We start from the raw sequence: 14,662 nt of genomic DNA, 5'->3' as shown, positions 1-14,662 counted from the left end.
TTATCTAGAAAATTAAATCTGGAATATAATAAATGAGTTAACTTTGACATATATTAAGAGCCCTAGGGACTTCCCTGGTGGCACAGTGGTTAAGAATCTACCTGCCAATGCAAGGGACGCGGGTTTGAGCCCTGGTCTGGGAAGATCCCACATGCCGTGGAGCAACTAAGCCCGTGAGCCACAACTACTGAGCCTGTGCTCTAGAGCCAGCGAGTCGCAACTTCTGAAGTCTGCACGCCTAGAGCCCATGTTCCGCAACAAGAGAAGCCACCATAACGAGAAGCCCATGCACCACAACGAAGAGTAGCCCCCGCTCGTCACAACTAGAGAAAGCCTGCGTGCAGCAACAAAGACCCAACACGGCCAAAAGTAAATAAATAAAATAAATAATTTTTTTTTAAAAAGAGCCCTATACTTTAAGTATACTTAAAGTCCATATACCCTTTTCTCAAAGTACCTCCCCCCACAGGAAAAATTCCTTTGTTTCAGAAATACTTCTAATAAGCTTCACTATATAGTCCAAAACAGATATCAAAGCTCAAATTAGGGGTGGAAAAAAGATGGGTATGGTAGGCTCAATGAGGGATGAAGCAATTTATGAAAATGAGATACAAGGTGGGGAAAAAAAGTGTTGTCCAGACCATCACTACCTAATGTGAAGATCCATCTTAAACTTCAAACCATCTATAATTATTATTATCCCACAAAACTCCCATCCCCAGTAGGTTACCAATCCTATTAACTACAAAATTCTCTTGGATTCTCTTCCTCACTTTCAGTATCTTCAACTTTTGACCCTCATCCCTCTGTTGGTCACAAGGCTGCCTGCCACATGGCACAATTCTATTCACATTATATACTATGGACAAGCCCAACAATGGTCTTGCCCCTGGGCTATATTTTAGATGCCCCAAATAGCTTGGAACCTCCCTGTCGTACTCTCCAACCCATCCTTCCCATAGTCACTTAATTTTCTCAACAAGAAACGTAATCTTGCCATTGTCCTACTAAAAAGTCATCTGTGGCTCCCCATTTATTTACAGGACCATCTAGAGACCTGTTGCATACAATCCACCTTTAATTTACTTTTTCTATCTCTGCTCCTGATAGTACTCATAAGTTCCCCAAACACACACACAAACACACACACACACAAACACACACACACCCCTCTTCCAGTTTCTACCACTCCAAAAAGGTCACTATTCCCAAAAAACGTATGTTGTTTAGCATCTCTATACCTTTGTTCCACCTGCTGTCTGCCAAGACTGAGCCAGCTGTCAAGAAACTCTGACTTTTGTGAACTCTTAAAGCATATTACCGACACTGCAGGTGGTTATCTTTAAATAGCTTTGCAATGCAGTTCTTGTGTGAATACTGAGAGCACGGGCTGTAAACTACATTTTTGTTTACAAAACTGTTCCTACCAAAATGCCTTGCCCTATTCTAGGCTCTCACATGTGGCATCTCATTCCCCAACAATGTCAAAGTAGTAGGTATTTAATGAACTGATTATTTTTAAAAGGTCCAACCTACACAAGTAACTTAAAAGAATCTACCCTATTAGAGAAATCTGTTTTTATTCTACATCTTGTTTCCCTCTCTCTCCTATGAGAATGTAAGTTCCATGAAGAAAGAAAGTTTTGTCTTTTTTTTCTCTCAAAACATAGAATAGTACTCCCAGAAGAGAGAATAGTGCCTGGCTTGCAGTAGGCACTCAAAATATTTGCTCAATAAATAAATACATTAAAATTTTTAATTATTAAGCTTCAATGTGTTCCCTTTTGAGCATGTGTAAGAGATACCTAAGAAATATGATCCTTTTAGGGACTTCCCTGGTGGTGCAGTGGTTAAGAATCCACCTGCCAATGCAGGGGACACGGGTTCGAGCCCTGGTCCGGGAAGATCCCACATGCCTCAGAGCAACTAAGCCCGTGCGCCACAACTAGCCTGTGTGCAGCAACAAAGACTCAATGCAGCCATACATACATAAATACGTTTACTAAAAAAAAAGAAATATGATCCTTTTAATTATTCCTAGAAACAATTACACGAACAAGAGAGTAAAAATAAATTTTTAAAAGTATAGATGACTGATATCATAGGCTAAGATGTTTGTTAACCTTACCCTCTCCAAAGAAACTTTAAAAAGAACTGGTGTCTCATTTAAAAAATCTATTGACTATATATCATCTCTTCTTAGTTTACCCTGTAATGGAAATGTTTATTAAACTGATTAGTCAATAAAAGGACGAAAGAAAAGGTAAGTCAGAGAACCTAGCTAATTAAAACCACTAAGTTTTGATATTTCAAAACATGAAATTAAGAAGTCCTGCTATTTCTCTAACATATTGAATACTGATAAATTTAATATATTCATATATACTCATTCAACAAATATTTACTGCACCCCTACCATGTGCCAGCCACTGTTTTAGGTTCTAGGGACACAGCACTGAAAAAGAACAAACATTCCTGCCCTCAAGGAGCATTCTAATGAATTCTAGAAGCAGTCTTGCTGATAACAAACAGATACTATTTGCTGTCATAAGTTAGTAAAAGCAAACTTAAGAACTTGAAAAACAGTAATCTGATACCATTTACTACTGTAGGGACAAAAAAGGCCTTAAAACTCGAAATTTCTAAAATGATTTTAATCCTCCAGTAAAATTAAAAAATCTTATTGAATAAATCTCAGTTGCAAAAGGCAATATGAAAACACCTGAACTTTAAATGTAGTCAAATATTACAGTGAATAAACATAAACCCTTGCCAAGAAGACTTACCAGTGTAATATAATTATCAACAATAAAGAACCCAGGCTTCCCTGGTGGCACAGTGGTTAAGAATCCACCTACCAATGCAGGGGACACAGGTTCGAGCCCTGGTCTGGGAAGATCCCACATGCCACGGAGCAACTAAGCCCGTGAGCCACAACTACTGAACCCGCATGCTGCAACTACTGAAGCCTGCGCACCTAGAGCCCATGCTCCACAACAAGGGAAGCCACCACAATGAGAAGCCTGCACACTGCAACGAAGAGTAGTCCCCACTCGCCGCAACTAGAGAAAGCCCGCGTGCATCAACGAAGACAACGAAGACCCAACACAGCCAAAAATAAAATAAACAAATTTTTTAAAAATAAAAAAAAAAAAAATAAAGAACCCCTACCTACTCTAAATAATAAGAAACAAATTCTTATTTCACCACAGGAAAGATAACATTCTCTAGCAACAAAGTGAAACAATAGCTGGTAAACTTGAAACACAGACTTGGTGGTCCAACCAGGTCTATATGTATCAGACCATACACCCTGTTCCCAGTCTTACTGACTCCAACAATGGGCAGGCCAGAAGAATAAAGGCCCATTCAAAAGCCACAGTAATTCATCACAGCGAGGAGGAAAAGGGATAAAAAGGATGAAATTAAAGACCCAAGTAACTGTACAATAAAAGAGCAGATCCTTCCTAGTTATGAAGTATTCCCCATAAAAACATAACAGATGGGACTTCCCTGGTGGCTCAATGGTTAAGAATCCGCCTGCCAACGCAGGGCACACAGGTTCAAATCCTGGTCTGGGAAGATCCCACATGCCGCGGAGCAACTAAGCCCGTGTGCCACAACTATTGAGCCTGCGCTCTAGAGCCCATGAGCCACAACTACTGAAGGCTGTGTGCCTAGAGCCCGTGCTCCACAACAAGAGAAGACACCGCAATGAGAAGTCCACGCACCACAACGAAGAGTAGCCCCTGCTCAACGCAACTAGAGAAAGCCCGCGCACAGCACCAAAGACCCAACACAGCCAAAAATAAAATAAATAAATTTAAAAAACATAACAGATGAAAATCTTAATCTGTATAAAACTAATGCCTAATTCTGGAGGTAGGTTATTAACACTAAACACACAAATCAGTGGATAGAATGAGTTAATATAAACATTCTGACCACCAAACATAATTTAGTTTTCATTTGAATATGTAAGAATACTCTGCAAGTCCTGGAACAAATTAAGCAACATTAGACTCTTAAAACAGTTTTAAAACTGTCTAACATCTGAACCACCCCCATGTCCAACTCCTCCCTTTTGGGGCTGGACAAACAGATGACATTATGACTGACCCAAGGCACTAGCTCAAACAAGGACAACTATATCAACTTAGGTACACACCAAAGAAGTTTAAATAACCTTTTTTTTAAGGTTCTGATTAAAAGCTGACTTTGACCTGGAAGACATTATGCTAAGTAAAATAAGCCAGATACAAAATAACAAAATTTTATGATTCTACTTATATGAGGTACCTAGAGTAGTCAAACTCATACAGAAAGTAGAAAAGTGGTTATCAGGGGGCTGGAGGAAGGGGAGGAATGAGTAGTTTAATGTGTACAGAGTTTCAGTTTGGGAAGGAAAAAGTTCTGGAGATGCACTGGTGATGATGATTGCACAATAATATGAATATACTTAATGCCACTAAACTGTACACTTAAAAATGATTAAAATGGTAAATTTTGCTATGCATTTTTAACCACAGTTTTTTTTAAGTGTACTTGAGTGCTACTAGAACAGAAAGGCGAAACACCTCTATTTATTAAATTAAGGTTTGGCATGGAGATTTGACTTCACAGTCTTCCACTGGACTTCCAGCCTCAGTGCTCCCATATATAAAGCTAATGTAAAAAGCACACCAGCCTCACAACAAGAAAAAAGCTCAATACGAAAATCAACAAACTTTCTTTCTTAGATCAGAGAATTGAGGTCACAGGGAAAATTGCAAACCAAAATCTGAGAGACAGGCAAATACAAAGAATCACAAGCTGAGGTCAGTTACCAAGGAGCAGAAGCTACTGGAGCAACTGGAAGAAACATTTAAATGGTAATTTGGACAAACTGCTGGAAGCTAAGATTAGTAGGCTAGCTTGAGACCTAAGACCTCTCGTGGAGGTTCAGGCTTCATAGGCCCCCACTTTCTTGGGTTTTACCTCAAGGAGCTCCCTGAGGTTTGTTTTTTTTTTTTTTTTTTTTGGCCGTGCCGCACAGCTTGCAGGATCTTAGTTCCCTGACCAGGGATTGAACCTGGGCCACAGCGGTGAAAGCACTGAGTCCTAACCACCGGACTGCCAGGGAATTCCCTGCAACCATTTTCAAATACACTCAGGAAAGTAAGCACTGATAGCAGTCCCCATTAACAAAGGCCTGCCCTCCAAGACAAACTACCTTATCAGAGCTTTATCTAAGCCTGGGAAAGGGCAATTCATCAACTCCAGCCCCCTCTATCCTTCCTGTCTCAAGTAAGGGGAGAAAAAAAATTGTTAAGGCTAAGAAACACTGCTGAAGGTCACAGCCCAGGGACTCAGGCCCACTTACAAAACTGAGATTTAATCATAAAATGATATAGCTTTCCTCACCCACACCTTACCACCACATCAACCAGGCTCCACTACGATGACAGTGGATTACAACTGAGAGAGCTGCAAGACACATTCTATTTAAGGAGTTCTTAGAGAAACCCAAGGATAATGGGGGAGGGGGAGAAAACTGAAGTCTCTGGGACCTAAAGCAGCAGAAAACATTAAACACATCTCTGAGCTAGAGCTAGATTAACATAACTCCTCACACTAAAAACTTAACTATCAGTCCTATTTTCTGATATTTCATGCCTGACTTTCAACAAAAAAATTACAAGCCATGCCAAAAGGTAAGGAAAAACAGACTGACGAGACAAAGCAACCATCAGAACCAAACTCAGATATGATGCAGATTTTGAAATATGAGATAGTAAATTTAAAATAACTAGGATTAATATCTTAAGGGCTCTAATGAGAAAAGTAGAAAATGTGCAAAAACAAGTAACGTAAGCAGAGAGATGGAAACTCAAAGAATTAAAAGAAAATGCTAGATATAAAAAACACTGTAATAGAAATAAAGAATGCCTTTAATATACTTATCCACAGACTGGACACGGCCAAGGAAAGAATCAGTGAACATGAACATATATCAATAGAAACCTCCCAAATTGAAATGCATAGACAAAAAAGGATAAGAATAACAGAACAGACCACTCAAGGACTGTGGGACAATTGCAAAAGGTGTAATATAGGTGTAATGGAAATACCAGAAGGAGAAGGCAGAAAAGCGTAAAAGAAACATCAGAAGTAATAATGGCTGAGAATTTTATAAAATTAATGACAGATACTAAAAAACAGATCCAAGAAAGTCAGAGAACACCAAATAGGATAAATACCAAAAGATCTATACCAGGCATATCACAGTCTAACTGCAAAAGAACAAAGACAAAAAGGAAATCCTGAAAGAAAACAGAGACAAAAAAACACTTTACCTGTAGAGGAACAAGGAAGGATAAGAATCACTTTGGACTTCTCACACACAAACAGGAAGAGAATGGAGTGAAATATTTCAAGTGCTGAAAGAAAAAAGCCACCAACCTAGAATTCTGTATCCAGCAAAGTTATCCTACAAAAGTGAAGGAGAAATAGTCTTCCTTAGACAAAAACTGAGGGAGATTGTCACCAGCACACCTGCCTTGAAAGAAACGTTAAAAGTTCTTCCAAGGGAAAGAAAATAATATAGGTCAGAAACTCAGACATATATATAAAAGAATGTCAAAGAAAGACAAGAAAGTAAATCTTTTATTCTTCTTTCTCTTAATTCATCTAATAGACAACTATGTGTATGAAGTGCTAATAGCAACAATGTATTGGGTGATTATGGTACATAACACAGAGGAAATGAACAACAACATCATAAGGCATAGGAGGGAGGCATTGGGAATACTCTGTCATAATGTACCTGCTCTACCCATGAAGCAGTATAGTAATATTCTAAAGCAGACTTAGACTAGTAGTAAATGTATATTGCAAACTCCAGGCAACCAGTTTTTTTTAAAAATGTTTAAATAAGTATAATAGATATACTAAGAAAGAATAGAATGTGGAATCATATAAAATAGTCAATTAAAGCTAGGGAAGGCAGAAAAAATTAAAAAAGAACAAACAAGTACAACAAATAGAAAATTACAAACATAAGAAATAACAATCCAATCCTACCAAAAATCATTTAGATGTGCATGATTGAAATAAACCAATTAAATGACAGAAACTGTCACTGTGGATTAAAAAAAAAGACCCAAATATTTGTTGTCCACAAAAAACCCAGTTTAAACATAAAGAAAAGGAATGGAGGAAGATATACCATATTGACACTGATCAAACAAAAGCTAGAGTAGTTATACTAATTTCCGACCGAGCTGACTTAAGAACAAGGAAATTATCAGGATAAAGAGTGGTATTACATAATAATAAAGGAGTCAATACTCCAGAAAAACTTAACAGTTATCTTTAATGTGTATGCACTTAACAACAAAGCATCAAAATACATGAGGCAAGAACTGAACTGCAGGAAGAAACAAGACAAATCCACTATTATACTTGGAGACTTCAACACCCTTCAATCAGTAACTGACAGACCCAGAAGACAGAGTATCAGTAAGGATATAGTTGAACTGAACAGCACCAACAATCAAGTGGATCTAATTGACATTATATTGGGTTGGCCAAAAGGTTCATTTGGTTTCTTCCATAAGATGGCTCTAGTAGCGCTTAGTTGTCTTTAACTTCATTCGAAACAATTTTGTTAGACTGTATTGTGACAGCTGTCATCCCAGCACGCCTTTAAAAAAAAAACTTATTAAAGTTGGTGAATTTTTGTGTACCCATTTTAATCCTGAAGATGGAAGAAAAAAAGCCACATTTTTGGCATATTATGCTTTATTATTTCAAGAAACGTAAAAATGCAGCTGAAACACAAAAAAAGATATGTGCAGTGTATGGAGAAGGTGCTGTGACTGATCCGACGTGTCAAAAGTGGTTTGCGAAGTTTCGTGCTGGAGATTTCTCTCTGGACGATGCTCCACGTTCGGGTAGACCAGCTGAAGTTGATAGTGATCAAAACGAGACATTAACTGAGAACCATCAACGTTATACCATGCGGGAGATAGCCGACATACTCAAAATATCCAAATCAAGCGATGAAAATCATTTGCACCACCTTAGTTATGTTCACCTCTTTGATGTTTAGGTTCCACATAAGTTAAGCAAAAAAAACCTTCTTGACCATATTTCTGACGTGATTCTCTACTTAAACATAAGGAAAATGTTCCGTTTTTAAAACAAATTGTGACAGGTGATGAAAAGTGGATACTGTACAATAATGTGGAACAGAAGAGATTGTGGGGCAAGCGAAATGAACCACCACGAACCACACCAAACACCATTCTTCATCCAAAGAAGGTGATGTTATGTATATGGTGGGATTGGAAGGGAGTCCTCTATTATGAGCTACTTCCGGAAAACCAAATGAAAATTCCAAAAAGTACTGCTCCCAATTAGACCAAATGAAAGCAGCACTCGATGAAAAGCATCCGGAATTAGTCAACAGAAAATGCATACTCTTCCATCAGGATAACGCAAGACCGCATGTTTCTTTGATGACCAGGCAAAAACTGTTACAGCTTGGCTGGGAGGTTCTGATTCATCCGCCGTATTCACCAGACATTGCACCTTCGGATTTCCATTTATTTCGGTCTTTACAAAATTCTCTTAATGGAAAAAATTTCAATTCCCTGGAAGACTGTAAAAGGCACCTGGAACAGTTCTTTGCTCAAAAAGATAAGAAGTTTTGGGTGGATGGAATTGTGAAGTTGCCTGAAAAATGGCAGAAGGTAGTGGAACAAAACGGGGAATACGTTGTTCAATAAAGTTCTTGGTGAAAATGAAAAATGTGTCCTTTATTTTTTACTTAAAAACCGAAGGAGCTTTTTGGCCAACCCAATAGAATCCTTCATCCAACAACAACAGAATACACATTCCTCTCAAACTCATACAGAACATTCCCCAAAATAGGACATATACTGGGCCTTAAAACACACCTTAAAATAAATTTTAAAGAAAAGATCATACAAAGTATGCTCTCAGACCACAATTGAATTAAACTAGAAACCAGTAATAGAAACATAGCTGGAAAACCCCATAATACTTGGAGTTTACACAACACACTTCTAAGTAACACATGGGCCAACACATTTCTAAATAACACATGGATCAAATATTTTGAACTAAATGAAAATGAAAATACAACCCATGAAAATATGTAAAATGCAGTGAAAGCAATAGTTAGAGGAGAATTTATAGCATTGGGTGTATATATTAGGAAAAAAGATCTAATATCAATCATCTAAACTTCCACCTTAGGAAACTAGAAGAGTAATATAACCTAAAGAAGCAGAATAGGGCTTCCCTGGTGGCGCAGTGGTTGAGAATCTGCCTGCCAATGCAGGGGACACGGGTTCGAGCCCTGGTCTGGGAAGATCCCACATGCCACGGAGCAACTGGGCCCGTGAGCCACAATTACTGAGCCTGCGCGTCTGGAGCCTGTGCTCCGCAACAAGAGAGGCCACGATGGTGAGAGGCCCGCGCACCGCGATGAAGAGTGGTCCCCACTTGCCGCAACTAGAGAAAGCCCTCACACAGAAACGAAGACTCAACACAGTTATAAATAAATAAATAAAAGAACGTGAATTTCTTTAAAAAAAAAAAAAAAGAAGCAGAATAAAAAATACAGCAGACACCAAAAAAGCTGAACACAAGAAAACAGGATAACAACACAACAGGGAAAAGAAATTAATGGAACCAAAGCTGGTCCTTTGAAAAGATCAATAAAATCAATTTGAGAGAGAAAAGACAAATAATAATATCAGAAATCAAAGAGGAGTCAAAACTACTAATTTCATGGACATTAGAAAGATAGTAAAAGAATATTAAGAACAATTCTATGCCCACAATTTTGATAGCTTAGTTGAAATGGACCAGTTATTTGAAACACACAACCTACCAAACCCACATGAGAAAAAAATAGATCATCTGAATAGACCTGTATCTACTAAAGAAATTTAATCAATAATTAATAACCTTCAAAAAAGAATGAACCAAATTTAGACAGTTTCACTGGTAAGTTCTACCAAACATTTAAGGAAGAAATGATACTAGTTCTCTCTAAGCTCTTCCAGGAAATAGAAGCAGAGGGAACACTTCCTAACTCATTCTATGAGGCCAGTGTTATCTTAATACCAAAACCAAATAGAGACATAACAAGAAAGGAAAACTAAACATCAATATATCTCATGAACATAGATATAAAAATACTCAACAAAATATTAGCAAATTGAATCCAACATTGTATAAAAAGAATTATACACCACAACTAACTATTCCAGGGACACAAGGCTAATAACTCAACATTCAAAAAATTAATAATGTGATCCAACACATCAACAGGCTAAAGAAAAATCATATGATCACATCAATAGATGCAGAAAAAGCATTTGACAAAAGCCAACATCCATTCATGATTAAGAAAACAAAAACCCTCTCAGCATGCTAGAAATAGGGAACTTCCTGAACTTGATTTGAAAACATCTACAAAAATATTCTACAGCTAACAACATACATAGTGTGAAAACCTAGATGCTTCTCCCTAAAGATTAGGAAAGAGATAAGGATATTTGCTCTTATCACTTTGTACTCAACATTGTACTGGAGATTCTAGCCAGGACAATTAGCTAAGAAAGAGACAGATAAGAGGTGCTCAGATTGGAAAGGAAAAAGGAAAACTGTATTTACAGGTGACATGATCTTATATATAGAAAACATTAAAAAGTCCACTAAAAAACTATTGGAATGGGTACTTCCCTGGTGGTGCAGTGGTTAAGAATCCACCTGCCAATGCAGGGGACATGGGTTTGAGCTCTGGTCGAGGAAGATCCCACATGCCGCGGAGCAACTAAGCCCGCGCGCCTAGAGCTCGTGCTCGGCAACAAGAGAAGCCACTGCAATGAGAAACCCGTGAGAAACCCATGCACCACAACAAAGAGAAGCTCCTGCTCGAGGCAACTAGAGAAAGCCCGTGCACAGCAACGAAGACAAAACGCAGCCAAAAATAAATAAATAAATAAATAAATTTAAATAAATAAATAAAAATAAATTGTCCACTTAAAACAATTTTAAAAAAAACTATTGGAATGAATAAATGAGTTGAACAAGGTTGCAGGATACAAGATCAATATAAAACAATCAATTGTATTTCTGTAAACTTGCAACAATCTGAAAATGAAATTAAGAAACAATTCTGTTTATAACATCAACAAAAAATGAATAAATTTAACAAAAGAAGTGTAAAACATACTCTGCAAACTACAAAACATTTTTGGAAGAAATTAAAGAAGATCCACATAAATGGAAAAACATCCCACGTTCAAAGATTGAAATGCTGGGCTTCCCTGGTGGCGCAGTGGTTGAGAATCCGCCTGCCAATGCAGGGGACACGGGTTCGAGCCCTGGTCTGGGACGATCCCACATGCCGCGGAGCAACTACGCCCGTGAGCCACAATTACTGAGCCTGCGCGTCTGGAGCCTGTTCTCTGCAACAAGAGAGACCACGACAGTGAGAGGCCCGCGCACCACGATGAAGAGTGGCCCCCGCTTGCCCAACTAGAGAAAGCCCTCGCACAGAAACAAAGACCCAACACAGCCAAAAATAAATAAATAAATAATTTAAAAAAAAAAAAAAAAAAGATTGAAATGCTTAATATTAAGATGGCAACATACCCAAACTGACCTTTTAGATTCAATCCAATCACCAACAGAATCTCAGCTAACCTCCCATAGAAACTGATAGACTAAGTCCAAAAATCATATGGAATTGCAAGGGACCAAGAATAGACAATCTTGAAAAGAGAACAAAATAAGAGATCTAATTTCCTGTTTTGAAAACTTACTACAAAGCAAAGGTAATCAAGACAGTCTAGTACTGGCATGAGAACAGACGTACAGACCAATGCAACAGAACTGAGAGTTCAGAAATAAAGCCACATGTCTATGGCCAACTAGTTGTCAACAAGGGTGCCAAGACTATTCAATGGGGAAAGAATAGCCTTTCCAACAAATGGTGCTGGGACAACTGGATAGGCACATACAAAAAAAATGAAGCTGAACCCTTACCTCATACCATTATCATTCATTATTATATATTAATGTATTATATATAATTAGTGAATATATGTTATATTAACATATTCATAGAATTATAGCATTATTCATAAGCCAAAATGTGGAAACAACCCAAATGCCCACTAACGATGAATGGATAAATAAAATGTGATATATGTATACAATAGAATATTATTCAGTCTTGGGCTGCCTGGTGGCACAGTGGTTAAGAATCCGCCTGCCAATGCAGGGGACACAGGTTCGAGCCCTGGTCCGGGCAAGATCCCACATGCCACGGAGCAACTAAGCCCGTGCGCCACAACTACTGAGCCTGCGCTCTAGAGCCCGTGAGCCACAACTACTGAGCCCATGTGCCACAACTACTGAAGCCCACGTGCCTAGAGCCCGTGCTCCACAACAAGAGGAGCCACTTCCATGAGAAGCTCATGCACCACAACAAAGAGTAGCCCCCGCTCGCCACAACTAGAGAAAGCCCGCACGCAGCAATGAAGACCCAACGCAGCCAAAAATAAATAAATAAAATAAATAAATTTATTTTAAAAATAAATAAATAACCAATTAATTCCAACATGACATGAAGGAATTTTATTCTAGAAAAACTTTTAATTCACTTCTCAAGTTTAAAAAAGACTGATTTCTTTCCTTCTGTATTTCAAGCAAAAACAACCTACTTTCATAATACAAGTAGCAGCTTAAAAAAAAAAAAACTGTGTAGGAAGCTGTTTACTTTGCAAGAAAATGAGACCTAAAAATCAGAATTTCCCCTGTAATTTGGAAATGTTTGGTAACAATCTCAGAATATTCTTGGTTTTAAGAACTTAGCTACTGAAGTTTTTGTTTTTATCCAACCAACAGAAAAGAGCTCACATTCAGCTTTGTTATGATTTCTTTACTAACTAATCAAAATTAAAACACATATCTATTTTTAAATCATGAAGTAAAATATTTACATTTGGCTCCTTTAGTGAACTGCCCCTTTACATAAATTGACTCAGGTCAATACCGAAGACATACAAAATCAGTACAGTAGGTCCTCCAGATGTGAAACCCACAGATACAGTGGGCTGACTGTACTACGCCATTTTATATAAGGAACCTAGACATCCAGGGATTTTGGCATCCACTGGAGGTCTTGGAATCAATACCCTCCCCAATCCCGCCCCCACTCTGGGATACCTAGGGACGACTGTATAAAGCCACTGTTCATCTCCTGCCTTCTTCAACTACCATCCCATCTTTGCAGGCATATAGGTTAATGAAATATTCCAAAACTATCCCACTGTTTTTTCTCCTTTACTTTCATCTCCTAGGAAAAGCATGACCCACCACTAAGTCAGTATAAGTAGAAGCCTGTTATTCCTCCAAATCAAACACTGTTTAATGTGATTTTCAACTGACAGAATAAGATTATTTACATCAGGAATCCTATATGGAAACCTTATTAATGAAAATTAATAAAGACATTTAGCTTAGAAACCACTAACTAGGTGTGTAGCCTCACGCCCTCCTTACCATTCTGTGGCTTCAGTATCTTCCCCACAAAGGAGGAAATTCTATGAGTTCAGAGATTACAAATATATGACACGTGTGGGCTGCTACTCCCCCCTCTGAACAGCCACTACTAATTGATCAGAGATCAAATAAGAAATGGCACCTAAGGTGAAACTTGCTAGACAAGTGATCTAAGCTTCCTTCCCCTTCTAACATTCTGTCTGTGACCTACTTGGAATCAAATACATTTGCAGTGAACAGCTCAGACACAAATAGAAACAATATACACAAGCTAACTTAAGGAGTTAGAGCCTCAAAATACAGAAATTCTTTATCACCTTTAAATGTACAGACTTTTTTTTAAAGAATAAGTCACTATTTATACATTTCTCTATTTCAGATGTAAAATTCTGGAAAATAATCAAGTCTAAGTGGAAAAACCTTAAAATACTATATCTTTCTCAATTTCCAACTTGTGTAAAATAGTGTTCTTTATCATGAACTACATTCTTGATACTCAGGCATGCTTGAACATGCCTGAAGAGCTCCCTATGGAAAGAATATTGAAAAGCTTCCTGAAAATCAACTAGGAATGTTTGCTTTATTACTTATCTCAAGTAGGATGCATATCCAGTTACAGATTTACACAGAACTCGTAAAGGTGAACATCCTGACAGATGTTTAGACAATTACATAATTCTGTCAAAGTGTTATTTCTAGCACATTCATGTGGCCTTCTGAATGTCTAAAGCCTCCTCCTATAAAGCCCTTCCCCCTACGTGCTCCACTACAAATTTCCAATTCCTCTTTCTTGGTTCCTATCAAACTCTCATTCCCTCAGCCCAACTTTCAACTGTTAGAAAACTACTCTGACTCAAGCGGAAAAAAAAATTTTTTTTTTTTTGCTTTTGTTCAGGGGAGAAAGTCAAAGTCAAAGTCAAAGTCAAGGACGGGGAGGGAAATAATTGTCTGGTACCATCAAAAAGTGAAAATGTGTAGAGAAAGGGTGATTCATCAGTCAAAATAGAAAATAAGTTCTTACTATGGGCCAATTATTGTACCAGGCATGGGAGATATGGTAATCAAGATAAGG

At 38.0% G+C, this 14,662-nt stretch overlaps 1 protein-coding gene across 4 annotated transcripts in view; it reads right to left on the bottom strand.

Annotated features, from left to right (window-relative positions):
• ATL2 (atlastin GTPase 2) overlaps nucleotides 1-14,662 on the bottom strand; it is a 68,828-nt gene that overhangs the window by 17,638 nt on the left and 36,528 nt on the right. The window lies entirely within an intron of this gene.

This window comes from Balaenoptera musculus, chromosome 13 (genome assembly GCF_009873245.2).
Source record: "Balaenoptera musculus isolate JJ_BM4_2016_0621 chromosome 13, mBalMus1.pri.v3, whole genome shotgun sequence".
Lineage (NCBI taxonomy): Eukaryota > Metazoa > Chordata > Mammalia > Artiodactyla > Balaenopteridae > Balaenoptera > Balaenoptera musculus.
Note: the sequence above shows the minus strand (reverse complement) of the source record. Positions and strands in the feature narration are given on the sequence as shown.